Consider the following 8,381-nt stretch of genomic DNA (forward strand, 5'->3'; position numbering starts at 1 on the left):
GAAAAAGAACTCTAAAATTAAGTTGAAGGTAAATGACAGAGCATTTTCAAATAATGACTGGAAAGTCAAGTAAAATGACTAAAAAACTATCCTAATGATATTCTTGCTAAAGAAATTCCTTATTAGTGCCTGACTTGACATGACTTGACTTACTGCTTGCCACTTTGTAGAAAGCACTTTTTGGTGTTTTGTACAGCCCTTTGTATAAGAGTAAGACAGATGTACCTCCTTCTGAAATCCCTTCTTTGGATGAATGATAATAAAATAAGCTGCCAGTATGGTATGAGAATGCCCAGGATTGCTGGCACAGGCAACCAGCATCACATCTAACTCCCATGAATCTTCTCCCCTTTACAGTATAGGGGCTGATGTAGTGAAGAAAATCTGATAAACTAAGGTTGCATTTCATGTTTTAGTTTCCTGGGACAGAACCTTGTACAGAGCTTATTCCTTAGAGATTTTCTGTCTTCGCTTTGGCCACATCCTAGACATCATCTCTCCTGAACTGGTGAATCCTTGAGTCACCAAAGTTCTCAAGCTGAAAAAGGAAGATATGAATCTTTAAGCAGATGAAGGTAGAATATTGTCTCTGGTGAAAGTATAGTGATGGCATTCTCAGCACTCCATGCTTCTTATAATATTGCCATAGACATGAAGATATTTTTTTTCTTTTTGACTTTAAAATTAAAATTTGGAAATTAGGAAATATAGGTAACAGTTTTTATAAAAGAGGCAGATAAGGAAGCTTCATGAAATAGAAGGAGTATAGGATTTGGATTCAGGAATAGGTTCAAATGCTAACTCTGCAACTTATCTATCTGCATAGCAGTGGATAAGTTACCTGAAGTGCTTGAGAATGAGTTTAGTTTTCTTAGGTGGCAAATAAAGAAGGCTGAACAAGATGACCTTTAGGGCCCCCGTAATCTCTAAATCTATATTCTTTGTGACTTTTGGAGCTTTTCAGTCCCCAGGAAAAAAAAAAAGAGTCTCAAAGTAGATCAGAGTGACTTTAGTTGACTGTATTTGTCAGTTTTTATATTTATGATCTATAGTGGAGAGAAAAGGCTTGTTTTGTCAGAAACTAGAGCTGAATAACAATCTCTAAATCATCCCATGATAGCCCATAATACCATAGTATTTTATCTTACAATGTGTCTACATCTACCAAGACCTCATTCCATTCGCCAACTAGGTGACATCACTTACCAATTCTTATGCACACATTCAAGTATGGCCAGATGCTTCATTAGGAGGGAGAATACGGAAAGTTTCTGTCTGAGCCAGGTCAAATTTACCTTTCATTGCTCTGACGCTTGTGCTACATAGGTTAAATTCTCCTGCCTTCCTGTAACAGATTCCTGATTTACTAATTTCTCTGACCTTCAATGCACCTCCACCTTTGTCTATTCTCACCTGACTGGCTATTCCTATGTTTTTGGTCTCTAGCTGGCCATCTGAGGCAGAAACTTCCAACCTGCTGGCTGTGGTGGAGTCAAAAACTCCAAGCTTGACTTCAGTTTAATTAGAAAATTTTTTTAATTAGGAAATTTTTAACAAAATGAATAAAAACTGAATAAATTGGATAGTATTAATTTGTGATTTTCTAGGTCAATATATGACCAGCAGGGATTCATTTCTATTTGAATTTAACACCACTACCTTGGATACAGGATTATATCTCTCAATCTGGAAGAGACCTCAGAGAAATCAAGTCCTCTTCCCTACTCTCACAGATAAAGAAATCCTGAGACTCAAGGAGGCTGCTTAAAGTTATATAGATAGTAAAGGTCAAAGGTAGGATTTGAACTGAGGTCTTTTGATTCTAAAGCCAGCTTGTTCCACTGTCTTGCTATGCCTTTTATATCTTCTGCTGCTTCACCCAGATCAAACATAATAACATAGCTATGTACCCACTTTTTACTCTAGAGAAAAAGGAATAATAATTATATGTGTTCCAAAGTATATTTAAACTATTTTGCTTGGAATAGGTGGTTTCCATGTAATACTCTTTCAAAACCCTTGATATTCTGTCCCTGATTCTTTGTCCTACATCTTGATATAATGAAAAACCATGTCTACATAGAGAAGAAAGTTGGACTCTTATGCAGGTAAAAACAATCTGCATTTGTTACATTTTGTTAATAAGGGTAGGCATAAAAAATTACTGGACTCATTTTCATGGAAAATGATTACCTCTCAGTATGATATTAAAAAAAAAGTGTCACAATGTCCAGGCAACTCAGGAAAAACATGTCAGTGTTTCAAAAGGCAATGGTCCTTCATGGGTAAGGAAATAATTCTGTTTTGTTGGACTCTCAAAAAGATGTTCTTAGGCATTTTCTTTCTTTGCTCTCCTGACTTCATCATGAGTAACCCAAAGCCAAATATTTTAAACATAAATATGTGATTAAAACAAGTCTGCTCACTTTTATTGGCTTAAATGATATAGCATATGAGACTTCAGCATTTCTTTGAAAATCTACATTGGAAGATATAGCATATATTAGATTTTAGCATGAAGTAGTGGTCATGTATCAGCAAATATTTAATGACATATAAATAGGAAGGATCTTGTGGATTTGCAGTGATAACAGTGAATCAAATCAGTCCAGGAAAGTACTGAACCATGTGCTGGAGGTACAAGGACAGTTTCAGTCTTCAGTGACATTATATTAGATAAGTTTCTGTCCTTCTGCAGTTATTCAGGATCATGAATTTGTTAAATATTTTTTTAGTGAACTCAGGAGTCAAAAGTTGAAGGAATGGAAAACCTGACAGCTCCTTCCAATAGACCATCCTCACCTTGGAGTATGCCTGGAGAAAGGAGAAATGAACAGTGATTGAATTCATCAAGTACTGCCTAGGATTTTGGTGTCAAGTACATCTTCCCAGAGATGACAATAAAATGTACCTGTAAATTGAAAACTTTAACATATATTTCCTCATACCAAAAGTCTGTTTGAGCAAACTTAGAAATTTCTCTGCTTTCCTCTAAGACTTGAGACTCTCATTTACCACTCTAAAATTTTTGTCTCAGAAATACCCAGGAGAGAAAATTGAAATTTGCTGCCATTACAAGAGGATAATAATATAAAAATGGACACAGAACTTATTTCACAATTGATATCTGAAACCATGGATTAGTCTTGAAATATTTAAAAGAAGTAATGAAGGTATATGGTTCAGATCATTGGTTAGGAATTATGATACAAAGCACAGGAGACTAATCTCAAAGCTAGGCAGTCCTAGCTTTAGTTCCTGCCTCATAAATGTACAAGTTGTGTGACCTTGATCAAACAAATGAGAGATTTGTACTAATTGTTTTCTAAGGACCCTTCAAGTTTAAATCCATGATCCTATTATCCTGTTATTTGGAATATTATACATTTGTAAGGCACATTATTGGTATGTATCAATCTTTATAATATCAAAATATCAGCACTATAGTACCTACTGACTATAACTCATTGCCATCTCATCTTTCCACATGTCCACTCCTTGGTGTAGATGGTCTATTGGAAGAAGCTCTCAGATTGTTAGCCATGACTCTTTGAGTTGAATCTATTAATTGTTCTACAAGCAAGGGCCTGAAGAAGATGAAAAAATAATGATTCCTTTGGACATGGAGCTACTAACTTTTTATTCAGCAAGAAGCAAGCAATTCAATTAACATTTATTAAGTGCTTCCTGTGTCTACAGCATTATAGTCAACATAAAGGGAGAAATAAAACTAAGTTCAAACATAGCTTTTGATCTCATGGAATTCATAGGCTAATAAGATGATATGATGTTTACAAATAGGTTCTTATCTTGTATTATTTTGTGCTAGATGAGGTCTGTAAGTTATGTTATTACAGGCATGAAGGAAATCTTTATGGAGGAGGTTTACTGGGCATGTGTTGAGTATCTACTATATAAAATATATGTTCTTGGGCAGTTTGGGAAAAAACAAAGAAGAGGACAGTTGCTGGCCAATAGAAACTTATATTCTACTTTGAAGCAAAAGGTATACATCGATTAAAGGATAACTAGACAAGAAAGAAACATTAATCTAATTAAAAATCCCACTGTTCTGCTATGGTTAGGCTGCATTTGTAGAATTTTTAACAATGACATTGAGAAATTGGAGCATATCAAAGAAGAATAGCCAGAATGAAGAAAAAGACTATGATGCTAGGAAAAAATGAAAGGAAGCAGGAATATTTAACCTAAAAGAGAAAAAGATGAGGAGGATGTTTGATGAAAATAATTTTAAATATTTGAAGTGTTTCCACAAACTTTCATCATGTTCCTGATGTGTGAGACATCTATGTTAGGTACAAAGTGGGATTAAAATAAGATACAATTCTTATCCTTATGAAGATCTTTTCATGCAAAAGAGGAAATAAGCAGGTCCTATATTGTTTCAAAGGACAGAAGCAGGACCATGTGAACAGAAAATTCAGGGAAGCAGATTTCATGTCAACATAAGAATAAAGTTTTTTTAAAACTTGAGCTACATAATAGTGGAACAGCACAACTTATGAAATAACGAACTTGGTGTTGAACATCTACAAGAACTGGAAAAAAGATTGCCACATGGGGTGGGAAGTTGGATTCTGTTCAACTTTAGATTCTATCAATTGCAGGTAGTAAATTATAAATGCAAAGAAGACTTAAAGGAATCAGTCCAGTGATCCCCTATTTGGCCTAGAGACAATAGCAACCCTGAGGCCCAACTAGAGCACATTCTCAATTCTAATTTTATTTATTCAATATTTTCCCCAGTTACATTCAATTTTTTTTTCATTTGCTTTTAAGATTTTTGAGTTCTAGGTACTTTGCCCTATCCCCACACATAATTAAGAAACCACATGTGACATTATGTAAAACATTTCCATAAAAATCAAGTTGTGAAAGAAAACATAGATCTCCCACCCTAATGAAAATAAAAGCCTCAAGAAAAATTAAATTAAAAAGAAAGAGAGAGAGATCAAGAGAAATATAGAATGATTCAATCTGTATTCAGACTTGATCAGTTCCTTCTATGGGAATGGATAGGATTTTTCAATATAAATCCTTCAGAATAGAATTGGATGATTGTACTACTGAGAATAACAAAGTAACCTATACTTGGTCAACTCAGAACATTGCTATTACTTTGTATACAATATATATATTTCACTTTGTTCATGGAAGACTTTCCAGGGTTTTTTTTTTTCCTGAGGTATTCCAACAGAGAAACTTGCTTTGAAATTTTTTTTACATTTATTATTGTAGACCACATTTTCTATAATGGTAGCTATGTAAACAACCGCCAATAATTTCAGTAGGGGCTAGTTGGTCTAAAGCTCTATATCCCATAATTTTTATTTATTTATTTATTTATTTACTTACTTACTTATTTGCTTATTCATTCATTCATTCATTCATTCATTCATTCATTCGTTTGTTTGTTTGTTTATTTATTTATTTATTTTTGCTGAAGCAATTGGGGTTAAGTGACTTGCCCAGGGTCACACAGTTAGGAAGTGTTGTGTCTGAGGCCAAATTTGAACTCAGGTCCTCCTGAATTCAGGGCTGGTATTCTATCTACTGTACCACCTAGCTGCCCATATACCCCATAATTTTAAAGAAATGTGATTTTATCAGATGCCTAGACTAGGGTAAAGATGGTTAAAAAAAAATTGTTGGGTAATCTGGGTGGTAAAACTGGATCTAACCATGATGAGGAGAAGACAGTAATGGTTTGGTGGATACTCTTGAAAACTTGGAATTTGATTTCAAGTCATTGGTCCATGTTAATTGCACAAAAGGAATTTCATATGAATAATTAAATTCAGTAAGCCTTTAGTAAGTGTCTATTTGGTACAAAGTATTGGTCTGAAGCAGGATCCAATCTCTGCTATCAAAGAGTTTATAATCCTAATGCAGAGATAAAAGTATATAAGTTAGGAGACACTAACAAGAGCAAAGAAAAAATCAAAAATTTAAATGAACTGGAGGAGAGAGAACTTTCAGATGAGGGGATGAGGGAAGACTTCATGGAGATAGCATCAGTTGAAGTAGGTCCTGGAGAAAGAGAAATTTTTCAAGATTTAGACATGTAGAGGGATTGATTTTACTCTGAGTTCAAACACAGAGAAAAATGAGTCAAACCACTTTCTTGCCAGTGTTAAGCTGAATGATAGATGATTTATGTATGTATTTATGTATCTCTATAAGCATATTATATTTATATCTATTAATCTATAAATTGAAAAGATTTATTGGAATGAGAAAATCTCTGTGCCAGAGTGTCAGAGAAAAAAAAATTTTTTTTTTTTTTCCCTTTGGCTGTTTACTTGCTTCCTTCTAATGGGAGTGTCACCTTTGCTTTGGTGAAATTGAACCCTCCTCCAAGAGCAGATAACTATGGAGGAAAGGAAAACTAGATTTGGGTACAGTAATAGCAGAGGAAAATATAAATGTTCTTTCTAATTTTATCTCCTAAATCCCCTCCCATTGTTTTAGAAGACTTACAGTCTTGAAAATGCAAAAAGCCACTTAGTGGAGCAATTATGTATGTTGTTCTTTACTTGATGTTTTGTATTTATATTTCCCTGGTTTTATCACTAGGGATATTTACATGAAGGCAGGACCTTTGTTTCTTAGGAATTCATCTGCTCCTACTGCTCATCCTTCAGTTGTGGTCTTGGTGCTCTGTTTCTGAGATAAAAGTTAATCGCCATGGAAACAGGTATGATGTCACAATCAGAGAACTATAATTTCAGCAGAGGAGACAGATGAACTTCCAAGTACCAGGGATTCTATTTTCATGTAAATGCTCTTAGTAACTAAAAAACAGAGAGAGGAAAGAAAAAGTTAGAAGCTTTGCTGTTCCTTTGTGCTGCTGAATCACAAATCTTCCCACTTGTATTTGGATATAAAATTTGTCATTTTATTCACCATCCAAAAGTAGTTTGGGGAGAGAAGATTAGGCAATGGAGATTATGATGGAGATGATGATGATGATAAATATTTATAGAGCATTTACTATGTGCCAGACATTGTACTAAGCATTTGATAATTATTATCTCACTTGATTCTCAGAACAAACCCATTTTATAGATAAGGAAACGGAGGCAAATGGAAGTAAAGTATCTAGCCCAAGGTCACATAACTAGTAAGTCTGAGACAGAAGTTGGGAATGATTTGGGGTTAGGGGAATGTTGTGAAATAAGAGAAAAAGTATTGGGAAAGATTACTTTGTAAAGGTGATTTCTGCTTTCTAGAAATAGAGAAGTTTAGATTATGCTCTTGATGATAACTAAGTACCTGCATGTGAGTTTAATTAACCCATTAATTGATCAAGTCAACAAGCATTTTTAAAGTACCTACTATATGCCAGATGTAAGCACCAATTAATTATTCTTTTCTCTCTTTTTTTGCTTATAGGGACTGTTATTAATATATGGCTACTACTATTACATCACTGGTTGTCATTTTCCAATCCCGCATTTTCCAGAAGCTGTATAACTTCCTCAAGTCATTTGACTTACAGTTGGCATGTACTTCTAGAAATAAAACTCAGATTTTACTTTTCCTCTTAAATAAATCTAGATGAACATGGCATTAGTAGTGCTAGTTGGGAAGAAGACTAGAAAAGGTACATGAATTCTACAGATGTTTTAAAAAATCTAATATCAAGTATGTATTAAAGTCTCATATCAAATCTTTTATTAATTAATCCCTTTGGATTTCATTGAATTATTTTTCCTTCTTTGGCCATCTTTTGTGAGAAAGAAGGAATACTGTTAGGAAATGGAATACCTAAAAGCAAGTTCCCCTGGCTTCCTTCAAGTCCTAACTAAAATCCCACATTGTATATGAAAGACCTTTCTGACCCCTCTAAACTCTAAGAATGCATCCCCTCTTTTAGTTATTTCTAATTTAGTATAGGAACTGTCTTTTGCCTTTCTTTGTATCCCCAGCTTTTAGCACTGTGTGCAACAAAAGGAGGCACTTGACAAATGTTAATTGACTGACTAATCCACAAACTGGTTTACCAACCTATATGTAAAGGGATCCAGGAAATTAAAATTAGTATTTAGATAAATAGATAAATGATTTATTAAGTGTCTACTATAATTCCAGTAGTTGTGTGACATTGTATGTGACAAATACAAGTATTGAGTAACATAATCTCCCTTCAAAAAGTAAGTGTTTTAGTGAGGGAAGACAATACAATAAAGAAAGGATATATGGTGGAGGAGATAGAATATTAGACATTAGCTTAAGTTTTATAAATACTGTATGACCGAGTTACTAAATCTCTTTAAGATTTAGTTTCACCATCTATTGAATGGTTGTCAAAATATCTTTAGTACCTATACTAAAAGGCTGTTTTGAGGCTAAAATAA

The 8,381-nt window shown here is 34.0% G+C and overlaps 1 long non-coding RNA gene across 1 annotated transcript; it reads right to left on the reverse strand.

The window, feature by feature from the left end:
- Positions 1–2,402: 2,402 nt before the first annotated feature.
- LOC141553253 (uncharacterized) lies at positions 2,403–6,665 on the reverse strand. Its single transcript, XR_012485349.1, has 2 exons — positions 6,502–6,665; positions 2,403–2,814 (listed from the first exon to the last, which is right to left on the reverse strand). It is a non-coding gene; the product is annotated as an uncharacterized LOC141553253 (long non-coding RNA).
- Between the last annotated feature and the right edge of the window lie 1,716 nt (positions 6,666–8,381).

The sequence above is a fragment of the Sminthopsis crassicaudata genome, chromosome 2 (assembly GCF_048593235.1).
Source record: "Sminthopsis crassicaudata isolate SCR6 chromosome 2, ASM4859323v1, whole genome shotgun sequence".
Classification (NCBI taxonomy): domain Eukaryota; kingdom Metazoa; phylum Chordata; class Mammalia; order Dasyuromorphia; family Dasyuridae; genus Sminthopsis; species Sminthopsis crassicaudata.